Source organism: Dendrobates tinctorius, unplaced genomic scaffold, assembly GCF_039654945.1.
Source record: "Dendrobates tinctorius isolate UK_male_01 unplaced genomic scaffold, ASM3965494v1 ptg000254l, whole genome shotgun sequence".
Classification (NCBI taxonomy): domain Eukaryota; kingdom Metazoa; phylum Chordata; class Amphibia; order Anura; family Dendrobatidae; genus Dendrobates; species Dendrobates tinctorius.
In genome coordinates, this window is record NW_027361921.1 from 5,085,670 (window position 1) to 5,107,412 (window position 21,743).

The window sequence follows — 21,743 nt, forward strand, 5'->3', positions numbered from 1 at the left end:
CACAAGTGAAACACCTATTTTTAAGATAGGAAGCTTCTTTGTGAGGAGATGAAAACAAAACACTTCTGAGATTCGAACTCAGGATCTCCTGTTTACTAGACAGGCGCTTTAACCAACTAAGCCACAGCACCAGAAGATGGCATGCATTTGAAATCCAAGGAAGATTGAAGCACCAATCGAACATTCAACTGGTTAGCGCAGCAAAACAATATTGAGCTTGAGTTCCATTCCACGTAGAGCAGAAACATGGAATAAGATTTCAATCTCAGTCATAACACTTAAGAAGCCAAATAAATTTTGAAGAGCATTCATTTAAAAGACTGACAAATTTACAGAAGCTGTATCGAGGACAAAGGCTTTGAAGTTTTGCAATTGAATGAGCCATCTTTTAGCACAGCTGAAATTTGGGACTTGTTTTGCTTCCAAGTTATGACACAGAATAGACAGATTGAAGAAATGCCATGGCAAAACCAAAAGGAGGAAAAATTATGACTAATTGATATTAAAAACCTCAGCACTGGTTCATTTCTGATAGAGTTTTCCCCAAGCTAACTTCAAACAACAGGCACTGTAGTTGACGAGATAAGGCAACTCTGACAAAAGCCAACATACAATCTTCAGTGAAAAAACACTGACTGGTAAAAACCCTCTCAACATCTTCCCACCTAAACGCACAGGTGCTATGTAGACGAGGTGGCCGAGTGGTTAAGGCGATGGACTGCTAATCCATTGTGCTCTGCATGCATGGGTTCGAATCCCATCCTCGTCGGATTAAGCTGCTTCTTCTTTCGTGTTGAATGGTTTGGTTTTCATTTTTAACCCAAGCGGTGGACACTTCAAGCATGAAAGTTTACAATACTCCTGTGCTGCTATCAAACTTTGCAGAGTCAGATCTGTAAATCTACTGGTTTTAATTTGTAAAGCTTAATGCCATCCTATATTCTGTAAAGAAAATTATATCCTCTAATTCTTTTTAAAGTGTTTCAACAGCAGAGAATTTTTTTTCTCAATTGCACTATATTAGGGCTGTGGGAAATTAATATTTGATGACAAACAAGAGTAAAAGTCCTCTTTTTGGGGTAAAAACCCACAAAATGAGATGAAGAATAGAAAGCACTGCTGACATTCAAAATCAAGATTTTCCATTTACTAAATAGGCTCTTTGACCAACTAAGCCAAAGGACAAACAGGTGCGAAACATTAAAAAGCCTGCTTAGAGAGTTAAACAGCCCTAAACTGAGATAAAGAAGGAAAAGGACTGCTGGCATTCAAATTCAAGATTTTCCATTTACTAAATAGGCTCTTTGACCAACTAAGACAAAGGACAAACAGGTGTGATACATTAGAAAGCCTGCTTAGAGAGTTAAACAGCCCTAAACTGAGATAAAGAAGGAAAAGGACTGCTGGCATTCAAATTCAAGATTTTCCATTTACTAAATAGGCTCTTTGACCAACTAAGACAAAGGACAATCAGGTGTGATACATTAGAAAGCCTGCTTAGAGAGTTAAACAGCCCTAAACTGAGATAAAGAAGGAAGAGGACTGCTGGCATTCAAATTCAAGATTTTCTGTTTACTAAACAGGCTCTTTGACCAACTAAGACAAACAGGTGTGATACATTAGAAAGCCTGCTTAGAGAGTTAAGAAGCCCCAAACTGACATAAAGAAAGAATAGCACTGCTGGCATTCAAATTCAAGATTTTCTGTTTACTAAACAGGCTCTTTGACCAACTAAGCCAAAGGACATAAAGGTGAGATACATTGGATAAACGGATTAGAGATGCATAGATAGGAGGCATTTCAAAACTAAATCAACTGGTTTTACATTGTCATGCTTGACGCCTTTCTTCCTTTATATCTCTTAGATAGAAGAGATTTTTAATCTCACAATTGCACTATCAGTCACAAGTGAAACACCTATTTTTAAGATAGGAAGCATCTTTGTGAGGAGATGAAAACAAGGCACTGCTGAGATTCGAACTCAGGATCTCCTGTTTACTAGACAGGCGCTTTAACCAACTAAGCCACAGCACCAGAAGATGGCATGCATTTGAAATCCAAGGAAGATTGAAGCACCAATCGAACATTCAACTGGTTAGCGCAGCAAAACAATATTGAGCTTGAGTTCCATTCCACGTAGAGCAGAAACATGGAATAAGATTTCAATCTCAGTCATAACACTTAAGAAGCCAAATAAATTTTGAAGAGCATTCATTTAAAAGACTGACAAATTTACAGAAGCTGTATCGAGGACAAAGGCTTTGAAGTTTTGCAATTGAATGAGCCATCTTTTAGCACAGCTGAAATTTGGGACTTGTTTTGCTTCCAAGTTATGACACAGAATAGACAGATTGAAGAAATGCCATGGCAAAACCAAAAGGAGGAAAAATTATGACTAATTGATATTAAAAACCTCAGCACTGGTTCATTTCTGATAGAGTTTTCCCCAAGCTAACTTCAAACAACAGGCACTGTAGTTGACGAGATAAGGAAACTCTGACAAAAGCCAACATACAATCTTCAGTGAAAAAACACTGACTGGTAAAAACCCTCTCAACATCTTCCCACCTAAACGCACAGGTGCTATGTAGACGAGGTGGCCGAGTGGTTAAGGCGATGGACTGCTAATCCATTGTGCTCTGCATGCATGGGTTCGAATCCCATCCTCGTCGGATTAAGCTGCTTCTACTTTCGTGTTGAATGGTTTGGTTTTCATTTTTAACCCAAGCGGTGGACACTTCAAGCATGAAAGTTTACAATACTCCTGTGCTGCTATCAAACTTTGCAGAGTCAGATCTGTAAATCTACTGGTTTTAATTTGTAAAGCTTAATGCCATCCTATATTCTGTAAAGAAAATTATATCCTCTAATTCTTTTTAAAGTGTTTCAACAGCAGAGAATTTTTTTTCTCAATTGCACTATATTAGGGCTGTGGGAAATTAATATTTGATGACAAACAAGAGTAAAAGTCCTCTTTTTGGGGTAAAAACCCACAAAATGAGATGAAGAATAGAAAGCACTGCTGACATTCAAAATCAAGATTTTCCATTTACTAAATAGGCTCTTTGACCAACTAAGCCAAAGGACAAACAGGTGCGAAACATTAAAAAGCCTGCTTAGAGAGTTAAACAGCCCTAAACTGAGATAAAGAAGGAAAAGGACTGCTGGCATTCAAATTCAAGATTTTCCATTTACTAAATAGGCTCTTTGACCAACTAAGACAAAGGACAAACAGGTGTGATACATTAGAAAGCCTGCTTAGAGAGTTAAACAGCCCTAAACTGAGATAAAGAAGGAAAAGGACTGCTGGCATTCAAATTCAAGATTTTCCATTTACTAAATAGGCTCTTTGACCAACTAAGACAAAGGACAATCAGGTGTGATACATTAGAAAGCCTGCTTAGAGAGTTAAACAGCCCTAAACTGAGATAAAGAAGGAAGAGGACTGCTGGCATTCAAATTCAAGATTTTCTGTTTACTAAACAGGCTCTTTGACCAACTAAGACAAACAGGTGTGATACATTAGAAAGCCTGCTTAGAGAGTTAAGAAGCCCCAAACTGACATAAAGAAAGAATAGCACTGCTGGCATTCAAATTCAAGATTTTCTGTTTACTAAACAGGCTCTTTGACCAACTAAGCCAAAGGACATAAAGGTGAGATACATTGGATAAACGGATTAGAGATGCATAGATAGGAGGCATTTCAAAACTAAATCAACCGGTTTTACATTATCATGCTTGACGCCTTTCTTCCTTTATATCTCTTAGATAGAAGAGATTTTTAATCTCACAATTGCACTATCAGTCACAAGTGAAACACCTATTTTTAAGATAGGAAGCATCTTTGTGAGGAGATGAAAACAAGGCACTGCTGAGATTCGAACTCAGGATCTCCTGTTTACTAGACAGGCGCTTTAACCAACTAAGCCACAGCACCAGAAGATGGCATGCATTTGAAATCCAAGGAAGATTGAAGCACCAATCGAACATTCAACTGGTTAGCGCAGCAAAACAATATTGAGCTTGAGTTCCATTCCACGTAGAGCAGAAACATGGAATAAGATTTCAATCTCAGTCATAACACTTAAGAAGCCAAATAAATTTTGAAGAGCATTCATTTAAAAGACTGACAAATTTACAGAAGCTGTATCGAGGACAAAGGCTTTGAAGTTTTGCAATTGAATGAGCCATCTTTTAGCACAGCTGAAATTTGGGACTTGTTTTGCTTCCAAGTTATGACACAGAATAGACAGATTGAAGAAATGCCATGGCAAAACCAAAAGGAGGAAAAATTATGACTAATTGATATTAAAAACCTCAGCACTGGTTCATTTCTGATAGAGTTTTCCCCAAGCTAACTTCAAACAACAGGCACTGTAGTTGACGAGATAAGGCAACTCTGACAAAAGCCAACATACAATCTTCAGTGAAAAAACACTGACTGGTAAAAACCCTCTCAACATCTTCCCACCTAAACGCACAGGTGCTATGTAGACGAGGTGGCAGAGTGGTTAAGGCGATGGAGTGCTAATCCATTGTGCTCTGCATGCATGGGTTCGAATCCCATCCTCGTCGGATTAAGCTGCTTCTTCTTTCGTGTTGAATGGTTTGGTTTTCATTTTTAACCCAAGCGGTGGACACTTCAAGCATGAAAGTTTACAATACTCCTGTGCTGCTATCAAACTTTGCAGAGTCAGATCTGTAAATCTACTGGTTTTAATTTGTAAAGCTTAATGCCATCCTATATTCTGTAAAGAAAATTATATCCTCTAATTCTTTTTAAAGTGTTTCAACAGCAGAGAATTTTTTTTCTCAATTGCACTATATTAGGGCTGTGGGAAATTAATATTTGATGACAAACAAGAGTAAAAGTCCTCTTTTTGGGGTAAAAACCCACAAAATGAGATGAAGAATAGAAAGCACTGCTGACATTCAAAATCAAGATTTTCCATTTACTAAATAGGCTCTTTGACCAACTAAGCCAAAGGACAAACAGGTGCGAAACATTAAAAAGCCTGCTTAGAGAGTTAAACAGCCCTAAACTGAGATAAAGAAGGAAAAGGACTGCTGGCATTCAAATTCAAGATTTTCCATTTACTAAATAGGCTCTTTGACCAACTAAGACAAAGGACAAACAGGTGTGATACATTAGAAAGCCTGCTTAGAGAGTTAAACAGCCCTAAACTGAGATAAAGAAGGAAAAGGACTGCTGGCATTCAAATTCAAGATTTTCCATTTACTAAATAGGCTCTTTGACCAACTAAGACAAAGGACAATCAGGTGTGATACATTAGAAAGCCTGCTTAGAGAGTTAAACAGCCCTAAACTGAGATAAAGAAGGAAGAGGACTGCTGGCATTCAAATTCAAGATTTTCTGTTTACTAAACAGGCTCTTTGACCAACTAAGACAAACAGGTGTGATACATTAGAAAGCCTGCTTAGAGAGTTAAGAAGCCCCAAACTGACATAAAGAAAGAATAGCACTGCTGGCATTCAAATTCAAGATTTTCTGTTTACTAAACAGGCTCTTTGACCAACTAAGCCAAAGGACATAAAGGTGAGATACATTGGATAAACGGATTAGAGATGCATAGATAGGAGGCATTTCAAACCTAAATCAACCGGTTTTACATTATCATGCTTGACGCCTTTCTTCCTTTATATCTCTTAGATAGAAGAGATTTTTAATCTCACAATTGCACTATCAGTCACAAGTGAAACACCTATTTTTAAGATAGGAAGCATCTTTGTGAGGAGATGAAAACAAGGCACTGCTGAGATTCGAACTCAGGATCTCCTGTTTACTAGACAGGCGCTTTAACCAACTAAGCCACAGCACCAGAAGATGGCATGCATTTGAAATCCAAGGAAGATTGAAGCACCAATCGAACATTCAACTGGTTAGCGCAGCAAAACAATATTGAGCTTGAGTTCCATTCCACGTAGAGCAGAAACATGGAATAAGATTTCAATCTCAGTCATAACACTTAAGAAGCCAAATAAATTTTGAAGAGCATTCATTTAAAAGACTGACAAATTTACAGAAGCTGTATCGAGGACAAAGGCTTTGAAGTTTTGCAATTGAATGAGCCATCTTTTAGCACAGCTGAAATTTGGGACTTGTTTTGCTTCCAAGTTATGACACAGAATAGACAGATTGAAGAAATGCCATGGCAAAACCAAAAGGAGGAAAAATTATGACTAATTGATATTAAAAACCTCAGCACTGGTTCATTTCTGATAGAGTTTTCCCCAAGCTAACTTCAAACAACAGGCACTGTAGTTGACGAGATAAGGCAACTCTGACAAAAGCCAACATACAATCTTCAGTGAAAAAACACTGACTGGTAAAAACCCTCTCAACATCTTCCCACCTAAACGCACAGGTGCTATGTAGACGAGGTGGCAGAGTGGTTAAGGCGATGGAGTGCTAATCCATTGTGCTCTGCATGCATGGGTTCGAATCCCATCCTCGTCGGATTAAGCTGCTTCTTCTTTCGTGTTGAATGGTTTGGTTTTCATTTTTAACCCAAGCGGTGGACACTTCAAGCATGAAAGTTTACAATACTCCTGTGCTGCTATCAAACTTTGCAGAGTCAGATCTGTAAATCTACTGGTTTTAATTTGTAAAGCTTAATGCCATCCTATATTCTGTAAAGAAAATTATATCCTCTAATTCTTTTTAAAGTGTTTCAACAGCAGAGAATTTTTTTTCTCAATTGCACTATATTAGGGCTGTGGGAAATTAATATTTGATGACAAACAAGAGTAAAAGTCCTCTTTTTGGGGTAAAAACCCACAAAATGAGATGAAGAATAGAAAGCACTGCTGACATTCAAAATCAAGATTTTCCATTTACTAAATAGGCTCTTTGACCAACTAAGCCAAAGGACAAACAGGTGCGAAACATTAAAAAGCCTGCTTAGAGAGTTAAACAGCCCTAAACTGAGATAAAGAAGGAAAAGGACTGCTGGCATTCAAATTCAAGATTTTCCATTTACTAAATAGGCTCTTTGACCAACTAAGACAAAGGACAAACAGGTGTGATACATTAGAAAGCCTGCTTAGAGAGTTAAACAGCCCTAAACTGAGATAAAGAAGGAAAAGGACTGCTGGCATTCAAATTCAAGATTTTCCATTTACTAAATAGGCTCTTTGACCAACTAAGACAAAGGACAATCAGGTGTGATACATTAGAAAGCCTGCTTAGAGAGTTAAACAGCCCTAAACTGAGATAAAGAAGGAAGAGGACTGCTGGCATTCAAATTCAAGATTTTCTGTTTACTAAACAGGCTCTTTGACCAACTAAGACAAACAGGTGTGATACATTAGAAAGCCTGCTTAGAGAGTTAAGAAGCCCCAAACTGACATAAAGAAAGAATAGCACTGCTGGCATTCAAATTCAAGATTTTCTGTTTACTAAACAGGCTCTTTGACCAACTAAGCCAAAGGACATAAAGGTGAGATACATTGGATAAACGGATTAGAGATGCATAGATAGGAGGCATTTCAAAACTAAATCAACCGGTTTTACATTGTCATGCTTGACGCCTTTCTTCCTTTATATCTCTTAGATAGAAGAGATTTTTAATCTCACAATTGCACTATCAGTCACAAGTGAAACACCTATTTTTAAGATAGGAAGCTTCTTTGTGAGGAGATGAAAACAAAGCACTTCTGAGATTCGAACTCAGGATCTCCTGTTTACTAGACAGGCGCTTTAACCAACTAAGCCACAGCACCAGAAGATGGCATGCATTTGAAATCCAAGGAAGATTGAAGCACCAATCGAACATTCAACTGGTTAGCGCAGCAAAACAATATTGAGCTTGAGTTCCATTCCACGTAGAGCAGAAACATGGAATAAGATTTCAATCTCAGTCATAACACTTAAGAAGCCAAATAAATTTTGAAGAGCATTCATTTAAAAGACTGACAAATTTACAGAAGCTGTATCGAGGACAAAGGCTTTGAAGTTTTGCAATTGAATGAGCCATCTTTTAGCACAGCTGAAATTTGGGACTTGTTTTGCTTCCAAGTTATGACACAGAATAGACAGATTGAAGAAATGCCATGGCAAAACCAAAAGGAGGAAAAATTATGACTAATTGATATTAAAAACCTCAGCACTGGTTCATTTCTGATAGAGTTTTCCCCAAGCTAACTTCAAACAACAGGCACTGTAGTTGACGAGATAAGGCAACTCTGACAAAAGCCAACATACAATCTTCAGTGAAAAAACACTGACTGGTAAAAACCCTCTCAACATCTTCCCACCTAAACGCACAGGTGCTATGTAGACGAGGTGGCCGAGTGCTTAAGGCGATGGACTGCTAATCCATTGTGCTCTGCATGCATGGGTTCGAATCCCATCCTCGTCGGATTAAGCTGCTTCTTCTTTCGTGTTGAATGGTTTGGTTTTCATTTTTAACCCAAGCGGTGGACACTTCAAGCATGAAAGTTTACAATACTCCTGTGCTGCTATCAAACTTTGCAGAGTCAGATCTGTAAATCTACTGGTTTTAATTTGTAAAGCTTAATGCCATCCTATATTCTGTAAAGAAAATTATATCCTCTAATTCTTTTTAAAGTGTTTCAACAGCAGAGAATTTTTTTTCTCAATTGCACTATATTAGGGCTGTGGGAAATTAATATTTGATGACAAACAAGAGTAAAAGTCCTCTTTTTGGGGTAAAAACCCACAAAATGAGATGAAGAATAGAAAGCACTGCTGACATTCAAAATCAAGATTTTCCATTTACTAAATAGGCTCTTTGACCAACTAAGCCAAAGGACAAACAGGTGCGAAACATTAAAAAGCCTGCTTAGAGAGTTAAACAGCCCTAAACTGAGATAAAGAAGGAAAAGGACTGCTGGCATTCAAATTCAAGATTTTCCATTTACTAAATAGGCTCTTTGACCAACTAAGACAAAGGACAAACAGGTGTGATACATTAGAAAGCCTGCTTAGAGAGTTAAACAGCCCTAAACTGAGATAAAGAAGGAAAAGGACTGCTGGCATTCAAATTCAAGATTTTCCATTTACTAAATAGGCTCTTTGACCAACTAAGACAAAGGACAATCAGGTGTGATACATTAGAAAGCCTGCTTAGAGAGTTAAACAGCCCTAAACTGAGATAAAGAAGGAAGAGGACTGCTGGCATTCAAATTCAAGATTTTCTGTTTACTAAACAGGCTCTTTGACCAACTAAGACAAACAGGTGTGATACATTAGAAAGCCTGCTTAGAGAGTTAAGAAGCCCCAAATTGACATAAAGAAAGAATAGCACTGCTGGCATTCAAATTCAAGATTTTCTGTTTACTAAACAGGCTCTTTGACCAACTAAGCCAAAGGACATAAAGGTGAGATACATTGGATAAACGGATTAGAGATGCATAGATAGGAGGCATTTCAAAACTAAATCAACTGGTTTTACATTGTCATGCTTGACGCCTTTCTTCCTTTATATCTCTTAGATAGAAGAGATTTTTAATCTCACAATTGCACTATCAGTCACAAGTGAAACACCTATTTTTAAGATAGGAAGCATCTTTGTGAGGAGATGAAAACAAGGCACTGCTGAGATTCGAACTCAGGATCTCCTGTTTACTAGACAGGCGCTTTAACCAACTAAGCCACAGCACCAGAAGATGGCATGCATTTGAAATCCAAGGAAGATTGAAGCACCAATCGAACATTCAACTGGTTAGCGCAGCAAAACAATATTGAGCTTGAGTTCCATTCCACGTAGAGCAGAAACATGGAATAAGATTTCAATCTCAGTCATAACACTTAAGAAGCCAAATAAATTTTGAAGAGCATTCATTTAAAAGACTGACAAATTTACAGAAGCTGTATCGAGGACAAAGGCTTTGAAGTTTTGCAATTGAATGAGCCATCTTTTAGCACAGCTGAAATTTGGGACTTGTTTTGCTTCCAAGTTATGACACAGAATAGACAGATTGAAGAAATGCCATGGCAAAACCAAAAGGAGGAAAAATTATGACTAATTGATATTAAAAACCTCAGCACTGGTTCATTTCTGATAGAGTTTTCCCCAAGCTAACTTCAAACAACAGGCACTGTAGTTGACGAGATAAGGAAACTCTGACAAAAGCCAACATACAATCTTCAGTGAAAAAACACTGACTGGTAAAAACCCTCTCAACATCTTCCCACCTAAACGCACAGGTGCTATGTAGACGAGGTGGCCGAGTGGTTAAGGCGATGGACTGCTAATCCATTGTGCTCTGCATGCATGGGTTCGAATCCCATCCTCGTCGGATTAAGCTGCTTCTACTTTCGTGTTGAATGGTTTGGTTTTCATTTTTAACCCAAGCGGTGGACACTTCAAGCATGAAAGTTTACAATACTCCTGTGCTGCTATCAAACTTTGCAGAGTCAGATCTGTAAATCTACTGGTTTTAATTTGTAAAGCTTAATGCCATCCTATATTCTGTAAAGAAAATTATATCCTCTAATTCTTTTTAAAGTGTTTCAACAGCAGAGAATTTTTTTTCTCAATTGCACTATATTAGGGCTGTGGGAAATTAATATTTGATGACAAACAAGAGTAAAAGTCCTCTTTTTGGGGTAAAAACCCACAAAATGAGATGAAGAATAGAAAGCACTGCTGACATTCAAAATCAAGATTTTCCATTTACTAAATAGGCTCTTTGACCAACTAAGCCAAAGGACAAACAGGTGCGAAACATTAAAAAGCCTGCTTAGAGAGTTAAACAGCCCTAAACTGAGATAAAGAAGGAAAAGGACTGCTGGCATTCAAATTCAAGATTTTCCATTTACTAAATAGGCTCTTTGACCAACTAAGACAAAGGACAAACAGGTGTGATACATTAGAAAGCCTGCTTAGAGAGTTAAACAGCCCTAAACTGAGATAAAGAAGGAAAAGGACTGCTGGCATTCAAATTCAAGATTTTCCATTTACTAAATAGGCTCTTTGACCAACTAAGACAAAGGACAATCAGGTGTGATACATTAGAAAGCCTGCTTAGAGAGTTAAACAGCCCTAAACTGAGATAAAGAAGGAAGAGGACTGCTGGCATTCAAATTCAAGATTTTCTGTTTACTAAACAGGCTCTTTGACCAACTAAGACAAACAGGTGTGATACATTAGAAAGCCTGCTTAGAGAGTTAAGAAGCCCCAAACTGACATAAAGAAAGAATAGCACTGCTGGCATTCAAATTCAAGATTTTCTGTTTACTAAACAGGCTCTTTGACCAACTAAGCCAAAGGACATAAAGGTGAGATACATTGGATAAACGGATTAGAGATGCATAGATAGGAGGCATTTCAAAACTAAATCAACCGGTTTTACATTGTCATGCTTGACGCCTTTCTTCCTTTATATCTCTTAGATAGAAGAGATTTTTAATCTCACAATTGCACTATCAGTCACAAGTGAAACACCTATTTTTAAGATAGGAAGCTTCTTTGTGAGGAGATGAAAACAAAGCACTGCTGAGATTCGAACTCAGGATCTCCTGTTTACTAGACAGGCGCTTTAACCAACTAAGCCACAGCACCAGAAGATGGCATGCATTTGAAATCCAAGGAAGATTGAAGCACCAATCGAACATTCAACTGGTTAGCGCAGCAAAACAATATTGAGCTTGAGTTCCATTCCACGTAGAGCAGAAACATGGAATAAGATTTCAATCTCAGTCATAACACTTAAGAAGCCAAATAAATTTTGAAGAGCATTCATTTAAAAGACTGACAAATTTACAGAAGCTGTATCGAGGACAAAGGCTTTGAAGTTTTGCAATTGAATGAGCCATCTTTTAGCACAGCTGAAATTTGGGACTTGTTTTGCTTCCAAGTTATGACACAGAATAGACAGATTGAAGAAATGCCATGGCAAAACCAAAAGGAGGAAAAATTATGACTAATTGATATTAAAAACCTCAGCACTGGTTCATTTCTGATAGAGTTTTCCCCAAGCTAACTTCAAACAACAGGCACTGTAGTTGACGAGATAAGGCAACTCTGACAAAAGCCAACATACAATCTTCAGTGAAAAAACACTGACTGGTAAAAACCCTCTCAACATCTTCCCACCTAAACGCACAGGTGCTATGTAGACGAGGTGGCCGAGTGGTTAAGGCGATGGACTGCTAATCCATTGTGCTCTGCATGCATGGGTTCGAATCCCATCCTCGTCGGATTAAGCTGCTTCTTCTTTCGTGTTGAATGGTTTGGTTTTCATTTTTAACCCAAGCGGTGGACACTTCAAGCATGAAAGTTTACAATACTCCTGTGCTGCTATCAAACTTTGCAGAGTCAGATCTGTAAATCTACTGGTTTTAATTTGTAAAGCTTAATGCCATCCTATATTCTGTAAAGAAAATTATATCCTCTAATTCTTTTTAAAGTGTTTCAACAGCAGAGAATTTTTTTTCTCAATTGCACTATATTAGGGCTGTGGGAAATTAATATTTGATGACAAACAAGAGTAAAAGTCCTCTTTTTGGGGTAAAAACCCACAAAATGAGATGAAGAATAGAAAGCACTGCTGACATTCAAAATCAAGATTTTCCATTTACTAAATAGGCTCTTTGACCAACTAAGCCAAAGGACAAACAGGTGCGAAACATTAAAAAGCCTGCTTAGAGAGTTAAACAGCCCTAAACTGAGATAAAGAAGGAAAAGGACTGCTGGCATTCAAATTCAAGATTTTCCATTTACTAAATAGGCTCTTTGACCAACTAAGACAAAGGACAAACAGGTGTGATACATTAGAAAGCCTGCTTAGAGAGTTAAACAGCCCTAAACTGAGATAAAGAAGGAAAAGGACTGCTGGCATTCAAATTCAAGATTTTCCATTTACTAAATAGGCTCTTTGACCAACTAAGACAAAGGACAATCAGGTGTGATACATTAAAAAGCCTGCTTAGAGAGTTAAACAGCCCTAAACTGAGATAAAGAAGGAAGAGGACTGCTGGCATTCAAATTCAAGATTTTCTGTTTACTAAACAGGCTCTTTGACCAACTAAGACAAACAGGTGTGATACATTAGAAAGCCTGCTTAGAGAGTTAAGAAGCCCCAAACTGACATAAAGAAAGAATAGCACTGCTGGCATTCAAATTCAAGATTTTCTGTTTACTAAACAGGCTCTTTGACCAACTAAGCCAAAGGACATAAAGGTGAGATACATTGGATAAACGGATTAGAGATGCATAGATAGGAGGCATTTCAAAACTAAATCAACTGGTTTTACATTGTCATGCTTGACGCCTTTCTTCCTTTATATCTCTTAGATAGAAGAGATTTTTAATCTCACAATTGCACTATCAGTCACAAGTGAAACACCTATTTTTAAGATAGGAAGCATCTTTGTGCGGAGATGAAAACAAGGCACTGCTGAGATTCGAACTCAGGATCTCCTGTTTACTAGACAGGCGCTTTAACCAACTAAGCCACAGCACCAGAAGATGGCATGCATTTGAAATCCAAGGAAGATTGAAGCACCAATCGAACATTCAACTGGTTAGCGCAGCAAAACAATATTGAGCTTGAGTTCCATTCCACGTAGAGCAGAAACATGGAATAAGATTTCAATCTCAGTCATAACACTTAAGAAGCCAAATAAATTTTGAAGAGCATTCATTTAAAAGACTGACAAATTTACAGAAGCTGTATCGAGGACAAAGGCTTTGAAGTTTTGCAATTGAATGAGCCATCTTTTAGCACAGCTGAAATTTGGGACTTGTTTTGCTTCCAAGTTATGACACAGAATAGACAGATTGAAGAAATGCCATGGCAAAACCAAAAGGAGGAAAAATTATGACTAATTGATATTAAAAACCTCAGCACTGGTTCATTTCTGATAGAGTTTTCCCCAAGCTAACTTCAAACAACAGGCACTGTAGTTGACGAGATAAGGCAACTCTGACAAAAGCCAACATACAATCTTCAGTGAAAAAACACTGACTGGTAAAAACCCTCTCAACATCTTCCCACCTAAACGCACAGGTGCTATGTAGACGAGGTGGCCGAGTGGTTAAGGCGATGGACTGCTAATCCATTGTGCTCTGCATGCATGGGTTCGATTCCCATCCTCGTCGGATTAAGCTGCTTCTTCTTTCGTGTTGAATGGTTTGGTTTTCATTTTTAACCCAAGCGGTGGACACTTCAAGCATGAAAGTTTACAATACTCCTGTGCTGCTATCAAACTTTGCAGAGTCAGATCTGTAAATCTACTGGTTTTAATTTGTAAAGCTTAATGCCATCCTATATTCTGTAAAGAAAATTATATCCTCTAATTCTTTTTAAAGTGTTTCAACAGCAGAGAATTTTTTTTCTCAATTGCACTATATTAGGGCTGTGGGAAATTAATATTTGATGACAAACAAGAGTAAAAGTCCTCTTTTTGGGGTAAAAACCCACAAAATGAGATGAAGAATAGAAAGCACTGCTGACATTCAAAATCAAGATTTTCCATTTACTAAATAGGCTCTTTGACCAACTAAGCCAAAGGACAAACAGGTGCGAAACATTAAAAAGCCTGCTTAGAGAGTTAAACAGCCCTAAACTGAGATAAAGAAGGAAAAGGACTGCTGGCATTCAAATTCAAGATTTTCCATTTACTAAATAGGCTCTTTGACCAACTAAGACAAAGGACAAACAGGTGTGATACATTAGAAAGCCTGCTTAGAGAGTTAAACAGCCCTAAACTGAGATAAAGAAGGAAAAGGACTGCTGGCATTCAAATTCAAGATTTTCCATTTACTAAATAGGCTCTTTGACCAACTAAGACAAAGGACAATCAGGTGTGATACATTAGAAAGCCTGCTTAGAGAGTTAAACAGCCCTAAACTGAGATAAAGAAGGAAGAGGACTGCTGGCATTCAAATTCAAGATTTTCTGTTTACTAAACAGGCTCTTTGACCAACTAAGACAAACAGGTGTGATACATTAGAAAGCCTGCTTAGAGAGTTAAGAAGCCCCAAACTGACATAAAGAAAGAATAGCACTGCTGGCATTCAAATTCAAGATTTTCTGTTTACTAAACAGGCTCTTTGACCAACTAAGCCAAAGGACATAAAGGTGAGATACATTGGATAAACGGATTAGAGATGCATAGATAGGAGGCATTTCAAAACTAAATCAACTGGTTTTACATTGTCATGCTTGACGCCTTTCTTCCTTTATATCTCTTAGATAGAAGAGATTTTTAATCTCACAATTGCACTATCAGTCACAAGTGAAACACCTATTTTTAAGATAGGAAGCATCTTTGTGCGGAGATGAAAACAAGGCACTGCTGAGATTCGAACTCAGGATCTCCTGTTTACTAGACAGGCGCTTTAACCAACTAAGCCACAGCACCAGAAGATGGCATGCATTTGAAATCCAAGGAAGATTGAAGCACCAATCGAACATTCAACTGGTTAGCGCAGCAAAACAATATTGAGCTTGAGTTCCATTCCACGTAGAGCAGAAACATGGAATAAGATTTCAATCTCAGTCATAACACTTAAGAAGCCAAATAAATTTTGAAGAGCATTCATTTAAAAGACTGACAAATTTACAGAAGCTGTATCGAGGACAAAGGCTTTGAAGTTTTGCAATTGAATGAGCCATCTTTTAGCACAGCTGAAATTTGGGACTTGTTTTGCTTCCAAGTTATGACACAGAATAGACAGATTGAAGAAATGCCATGGCAAAACCAAAAGGAGGAAAAATTATGACTAATTGATATTAAAAACCTCAGCACTGGTTCATTTCTGATAGAGTTTTCCCCAAGCTAACTTCAAACAACAGGCACTGTAGTTGACGAGATAAGGCAACTCTGACAAAAGCCAACATACAATCTTCAGTGAAAAAACACTGACTGGTAAAAACCCTCTCAACATCTTCCCACCTAAACGCACAGGTGCTATGTAGACGAGGTGGCCGAGTGGTTAAGGCGATGGACTGCTAATCCATTGTGCTCTGCATGCATGGGTTCGAATCCCATCCTCGTCGGATTAAGCTGCTTCTTCTTTCGTGTTGAATGGTTTGGTTTTCATTTTTAACCCAAGCGGTGGACACTTCAAGCATGAAAGTTTACAATACTCCTGTGCTGCTATCAAACTTTGCAGAGTCAGATCTGTAAATCTACTGGTTTTAATTTGTAAAGCTTAATGCCATCCTATATTCTGTAAAGAAAATTATATCCTCTAATTCTTTTTAAAGTGTTTCAACAGCAGAGAATTTTTTTTCTCAATTGCACTATATTAGGGCTGTGGGAAATTAATATTTGATGACAAACAAGAGTAAAAGTCCTCTTTTTGGGGTAAAAACCCACAAAATGAGATGAAGAATAGAAAGCACTGCTGACATTCAAAATCAAGATTTTCCATTTACTAAATAGGCTCTTTGACCAACTAAGCCAAAGGACAAACAGGTGCGAAACATTAAAAAGCCTGCTTAGAGAGTTAAACAGCCCTAAACTGAGATAAAGAAGGAAAAGGACTGCTGGCATTCAAATTCAAGATTTTCCATTTACTAAATAGGCTCTTTGACCAACTAAGACAAAGGACAAACAGGTGTGATACATTAGAAAGCCTGCTTAGAGAGTTAAACAGCCCTAAACTGAGATAAAGAAGGAAAAGGACTGCTGGCATTCAAATTCAAGATTTTCCATTTACTAAATAGGCTCTTTGACCAACTAAGACAAAGGACAATCAGGTGTGATACATTAGAAAGCCTGCTTAGAGAGTTAAACAGCCCTAAACTGAGATAAAGAAGGAAGAGGACTGCTGGCATTCAAATTCAAGATTTTCTGTTTACTAAACAGGCTCTTTGACCAACTAAGACAAACAGGTGTGATACATTAGAAAGCCTGCTTAGAGAGTTAAGAAGCCCCAAACTGACATAAAGAAAGAATAGCACTGCTGGCATTCAAATTCAAGATTTTCTGTTTACTAAACAGGCTCTTTGACCAACTAAGCCAAAGGACATAAAGGTGAGATACATTGGATAAACGGATTAGAGATGCATAGAAAGGAGGCATTTCAAAACTAAAACAGCTGGTTTTACATTGTCATGCTTGACGCCATCTTTCTTCCTTTATATCTCTTAGATAGAAGAGATTTTTAATCTCACAATTGCACTATCAGTCACAAGTGAAACACCTATTTTTAAGATAGGAAGCTTCTTTGTGAGGAGATGAAAACAAGGCACTGCTGAGATTCGAACTCAGGATCTCCTGTTTACTAGACAGGCGCTTTAACCAACTAAGCCACAGCACCAGAAGATGGCATGCATTTGAAATCCAAGGAAGATTGAAGCACCAATCGAACATTCAACTGGTTAGCGCAGCAAAACAATATTGAGCTTGAGTTCCATTCCACGTAGAGCAGAAACATGGAATAAGATTTCAATCTCAGTCATAACACTTAAGAAGCCAAATAAATTTTGAAGAGCATTCATTTAAAAGACTGACAAATTTACAGAAGCTGTATCGAGGACAAAGGCTTTGAAGTTTTGCAATTGAATGAGCCATCTTTTAGCACAGCTGAAATTTGGGACTTGTTTTGCTTCCAAGTTATGACACAGAATAGACAGATTGAAGAAATGCCATGGCAAAACCAAAAGGAGGAAAAATTATGACTAATTGATATTAAAAACCTCAGCACTGGTTCATTTCTGATAGAGTTTTCCCCAAGCTAACTTCAAACAACAGGCACTGTAGTTGACGAGATAAGGCAACTCTGACAAAAGCCAACATACAATCTTCAGTGAAAAAACACTGACTGGTAAAAACCCTCTCAACATCTTCCCACCTAAACGCACAGGTGCTATGTAGACGAGGTGGCCGAGTGGTTAAGGCGATGGACTGCTAATCCATTGTGCTCTGCATGCATGGGTTCGAATCCCATCCTCGTCGGATTAAGCTGCTTCTTCTTTCGTGTTGAATGGTTTGGTTTTCATTTTTAACCCAAGCGGTGGACACTTCAAGCATGAAAGTTTACAATACTCCTGTGCTGCTATCAAACTTTGCAGAGTCAGATCTGTAAATCTACTGGTTTTAATTTGTAAAGCTTAATGCCATCCTATATTCTGTAAAGAAAATTATATCCTCTAATTCTTTTTAAAGTGTTTCAACAGCAGAGAATTTTTTTTCTCAATTGCACTATATTAGGGCTGTGGGAAATTAATATTTGATGACAAACAAGAGTAAAAGTCCTCTTTTTGGGGTAAAAACCCACAAAATGAGATGAAGAATAGAAAGCACTGCTGACATTCAAAATCAAGATTTTCCATTTACTAAATAGGCTCTTTGACCAACTAAGCCAAAGGACAAACAGGTGCGAAACATTAAAAAGCCTGCTTAGAGAGTTAAACAGCCCTAAACTGAGATAAAGAAGGAAAAGGACTGCTGGCATTCAAATTCAAGATTTTCCATTTACTAAATAGGCTCTTTGACCAACTAAGACAAAGGACAAACAGGTGTGATACATTAGAAAGCCTGCTTAGAGAGTTAAACAGCCCTAAACTGAGATAAAGAAGGAAAAGGACTGCTGGCATTCAAATTCAAGATTTTCCATTTACTAAATAGGCTCTTTGACCAACTAAGACAAAGGACAATCAGGTGTGATACATTAGAAAGCCTGCTTAGAGAGTTAAACAGCCCTAAACTGAGATAAAGAAGGAAGAGGACTGCTGGCATTCAAATTCAAGATTTTCTGTTTACTAAACAGGCTCTTTGACCAACTAAGACAAACAGGTGTGATACATTAGAAAGCCTGCTTAGAGAGTTAAGAAGCCCCAAACTGACATAAAGAAAGAATAGCACTGCTGGCATTCAAATTCAAGATTTTCTGTTTACTAAACAGGCTCTTTGACCAACTAAGCCAAAGGACATAAAGGTGAGATACATTGGATAAACGGATTAGAGATGCATAGATAGGAGGCATTTCAAAACTAAATCAACTGGTTTTACATTGTCATGCTTGACGCCATCTTTCTTCCTTTATATCTCTTAGATAGAAGAGATTTTTAATCTCACAATTGCACTATCAGTCACAAGTGAAACACCTATTTTTAAGATAGGAAGCTTCTTTGTGAGGAGATGAAAACAAGGCACTGCTGAGATTCGAACTCAGGATCTCCTGTTTACTAGACAGGCGCTTTAACCAACTAAGCCACAGCACCAGAAGATGGCATGCATTTGAAATCCAAGGAAGATTGAAGCACCAATCGAACATTCAACTGGTTAGCGCAGCAAAACAATATTGAGCTTGAGTTCCATTCCACGTAGAGCAGAAACATGGAATAAGATTTCAATCTCAGTCATAACACTTAAGAAGCCAAATAAATTTTGAAGAGCATTCATTTAAAAGACTGACAAATTTACAGAAGCTGTATCGAGGACAAAGGCTTTGAAGTTTTGCAATTGAATGAGCCATCTTTTAGCACAGCTGAAATTTGGGACTTGTTTTGCTTCCAAGTTATGACACAGAATAGACAGATTGAAGAAATGCCATGGCAAAACCAAAAGGAGGAAAAATTATGACTAATTGATATTAAAAACCTCAGCACTGGTTCATTTCTGATAGAGTTTTCCCCAAGCTAACTTCAAACAACAGGCACTGTAGTTGACGAGATAAGGCAACTCTGACAAAAGCCAACATACAATCTTCAGTGAAAAAACACTGACTGGTAAAAACCCTCTCAACATCTTCCCACCTAAACGCACAGGTGCTATGTAGACGAGGTGGCCGAGTGGTTAAGGCGATGGACTGCTAATCCATTGTGCTCTGCATGCATGGGTTCGAATCCCATCCTCGTCGGATTAAGCTGCTTCTTCTTTCGTGTTGAATGGTTTGGTTTTCATTTTTAACCCAAGCGGTGGACACTTCAAGCATGAAAGTTTACAATACTCCTGTGCTGCTATCAAACTTTGCAGAGTCAGATCTGTAAATCTACTGGTTTTAATTTGTAAAGCTTAATGCCATCCTATATTCTGTAAAGAAAATTATATCCTCTAATTCTTTTTAAAGTGTTTCAACAGCAGAGAATTTTTTTTCTCAATTGCACTATATTAGGGCTGTGGGAAATTAATATTTGATGACAAACAAGAGTAAAAGTCCTCTTTTTGGGGTAAAAACCCACAAAATGAGATGAAGAATAGAAAGCACTGCTGACATTCAAAATCAAGATTTTCCATTTACTAAATAGGCTCTTTGACCAACTAAGCCAAAGGACAAACAGGTGCGAAACATTAAAAAGCCTGCTTAGAGAGTTAAACAGCCCTAAACTGAGATAAAGAAGGAAAAGGACTGCTGGCATTCAAATTCAAGATTTTCCATTTACTAAATAGGCTCTTTGACCAACTAAGACAAAGGACAAACAGGTGTGATACATTAGAAAGCCTGCTTAGAGAGTTAAACAGCCCTAAACTGAGATAAAGAAGGAAAAGGACTGCTGGCATTCAAATTCAAGATTTTCCATTTACTAAATAGGCTCTTTGACCAACTAAGACAAAGGACAATCAGGTGTGATACATTAGAAAGCCTGCTTAGAGAGTTAAACAGCCCTAAACTGAGATAAAGAAGGAAGAGGACTGCTGGCATTCAAATTCAAGATTTTCTGTTTACTAAACAGGCTCTTTGACCAACTAAGACAAACAGGTGTGATACATTAGAAAGCCTGCTTAGAGAGTTAAGAAGCCCCAAACTGACATAAAGAAAGAATAGCACTGCTGGCATTCAAATTCAAGATTTTCTGTTTACTAATCAGGCTCTTTGACCAACTAAGCCAAAGGACATAAAGGTGAGATACATTGGATAAACGGATTAGAGATGCATAGATAGGAGGCATTTCAAAACTAAATCAACTGGTTTTACATTGTCATGCTTGACGCCTTTCTTCCTTTATATCTCTTAGATAGAAGAGATTTTTAATCTCACAATTGCACTATCAGTCACAAGTGAAACACCTATTTTTAAGATAGGAAGCATCTTTGTGAGGAGATGAAAACAAGGCACTGCTGAGATTCGAACTCAGGATCTCCTGTTTACTTGACAGGCGCTTTAACCAACTAAGCCACAGCACCAGAAGATGGCATGCATTTGAAATCCAAGGAAGATTGAAGCACCAATCGAACATTCAACTGGTTAGCGCAGCAAAACAATATTGAGCTTGAGTTCCATTCCACGTAGAGCAGAAACATGGAATAAGATTTCAATCTCAGTCATAACACTTAAGAAGCCAAATAAATTTTGAAGAGCATTCATTTAAAAGACTGACAAATTTACAGAAGCTGTATCGAGGACAAAGGCTTTGAAGTTTTGCAATTGAATGAGCCATCTTTTAGCACAGCTGAAATTTGGGACTTGTTTTGCTTCCAAGTTATGACACAGAATAGACAGATTGAAGAAATGCCATGGCAAAACCAAAAGGAGGAAAAATTATGACTAATTGATATTAAAAACCTAAGCACTGGTTCATTTCTGATAGAGTTTTCCCCAAGCTAACTTCAAACAACAGGCACTGTAGTTGACGAGATAAGGCAACTCTGACAAAAGCCAACATACAATCTTCAGTGAAAAAACACTGACTGGTAAAAACCCTCTCAACATCTTCCCACCTAAACGCACAGGTGCTATGTAGACGAGGTGGCCGAGTGGTTAAGGCGATGGACTGCTAATCCATTGTGCTCTGCATGCATGGGTTCGAATCCCATCCTCGTCGGATTAAGCTGCTTCTTCTTTCGTGTTGAATGGTTT

At 37.9% G+C, this 21,743-nt stretch overlaps 17 non-coding genes across 17 annotated transcripts; 9 read left to right on the forward strand and 8 right to left on the reverse strand.

Moving 5' to 3' along the window:
• Window positions 1–687: 687 nt before the first annotated feature.
• On the forward strand, window positions 688–769 carry TRNAS-GCU (transfer RNA serine (anticodon GCU)). The gene has a single exon. It is a non-coding gene; the product is annotated as a tRNA-Ser (tRNA).
• A 1,191-nt stretch (window positions 770–1,960) lies between these two features.
• On the reverse strand, window positions 1,961–2,034 carry TRNAT-AGU (transfer RNA threonine (anticodon AGU)). Its single transcript has one exon. It is a non-coding gene; the product is annotated as a tRNA-Thr (tRNA).
• Window positions 2,035–2,590: 556 nt separating this feature from the next.
• TRNAS-GCU (transfer RNA serine (anticodon GCU)) lies at window positions 2,591–2,672 on the forward strand. The gene has a single exon. It is a non-coding gene; the product is annotated as a tRNA-Ser (tRNA).
• A 1,191-nt stretch (window positions 2,673–3,863) lies between these two features.
• On the reverse strand, window positions 3,864–3,937 carry TRNAT-AGU (transfer RNA threonine (anticodon AGU)). Its single transcript has one exon. It is a non-coding gene; the product is annotated as a tRNA-Thr (tRNA).
• Window positions 3,938–5,766: 1,829 nt separating this feature from the next.
• TRNAT-AGU (transfer RNA threonine (anticodon AGU)) lies at window positions 5,767–5,840 on the reverse strand. Its single transcript has one exon. It is a non-coding gene; the product is annotated as a tRNA-Thr (tRNA).
• A 3,732-nt stretch (window positions 5,841–9,572) lies between these two features.
• TRNAT-AGU (transfer RNA threonine (anticodon AGU)) lies at window positions 9,573–9,646 on the reverse strand. The gene has a single exon. It is a non-coding gene; the product is annotated as a tRNA-Thr (tRNA).
• A 556-nt stretch (window positions 9,647–10,202) lies between these two features.
• TRNAS-GCU (transfer RNA serine (anticodon GCU)) lies at window positions 10,203–10,284 on the forward strand. Its single transcript has one exon. It is a non-coding gene; the product is annotated as a tRNA-Ser (tRNA).
• Window positions 10,285–12,105: 1,821 nt separating this feature from the next.
• On the forward strand, window positions 12,106–12,187 carry TRNAS-GCU (transfer RNA serine (anticodon GCU)). Its single transcript has one exon. It is a non-coding gene; the product is annotated as a tRNA-Ser (tRNA).
• A 1,191-nt stretch (window positions 12,188–13,378) lies between these two features.
• Window positions 13,379–13,452, reverse strand: TRNAT-AGU (transfer RNA threonine (anticodon AGU)). Its single transcript has one exon. It is a non-coding gene; the product is annotated as a tRNA-Thr (tRNA).
• Window positions 13,453–14,008: 556 nt separating this feature from the next.
• TRNAS-GCU (transfer RNA serine (anticodon GCU)) lies at window positions 14,009–14,090 on the forward strand. Its single transcript has one exon. It is a non-coding gene; the product is annotated as a tRNA-Ser (tRNA).
• Window positions 14,091–15,281: 1,191 nt separating this feature from the next.
• Window positions 15,282–15,355, reverse strand: TRNAT-AGU (transfer RNA threonine (anticodon AGU)). The gene has a single exon. It is a non-coding gene; the product is annotated as a tRNA-Thr (tRNA).
• A 556-nt stretch (window positions 15,356–15,911) lies between these two features.
• On the forward strand, window positions 15,912–15,993 carry TRNAS-GCU (transfer RNA serine (anticodon GCU)). Its single transcript has one exon. It is a non-coding gene; the product is annotated as a tRNA-Ser (tRNA).
• A 1,194-nt stretch (window positions 15,994–17,187) lies between these two features.
• Window positions 17,188–17,261, reverse strand: TRNAT-AGU (transfer RNA threonine (anticodon AGU)). Its single transcript has one exon. It is a non-coding gene; the product is annotated as a tRNA-Thr (tRNA).
• A 556-nt stretch (window positions 17,262–17,817) lies between these two features.
• TRNAS-GCU (transfer RNA serine (anticodon GCU)) lies at window positions 17,818–17,899 on the forward strand. The gene has a single exon. It is a non-coding gene; the product is annotated as a tRNA-Ser (tRNA).
• Window positions 17,900–19,093: 1,194 nt separating this feature from the next.
• TRNAT-AGU (transfer RNA threonine (anticodon AGU)) lies at window positions 19,094–19,167 on the reverse strand. The gene has a single exon. It is a non-coding gene; the product is annotated as a tRNA-Thr (tRNA).
• Window positions 19,168–19,723: 556 nt separating this feature from the next.
• TRNAS-GCU (transfer RNA serine (anticodon GCU)) lies at window positions 19,724–19,805 on the forward strand. The gene has a single exon. It is a non-coding gene; the product is annotated as a tRNA-Ser (tRNA).
• Window positions 19,806–21,626: 1,821 nt separating this feature from the next.
• Window positions 21,627–21,708, forward strand: TRNAS-GCU (transfer RNA serine (anticodon GCU)). Its single transcript has one exon. It is a non-coding gene; the product is annotated as a tRNA-Ser (tRNA).
• Window positions 21,709–21,743: the final 35 nt, after the last annotated feature.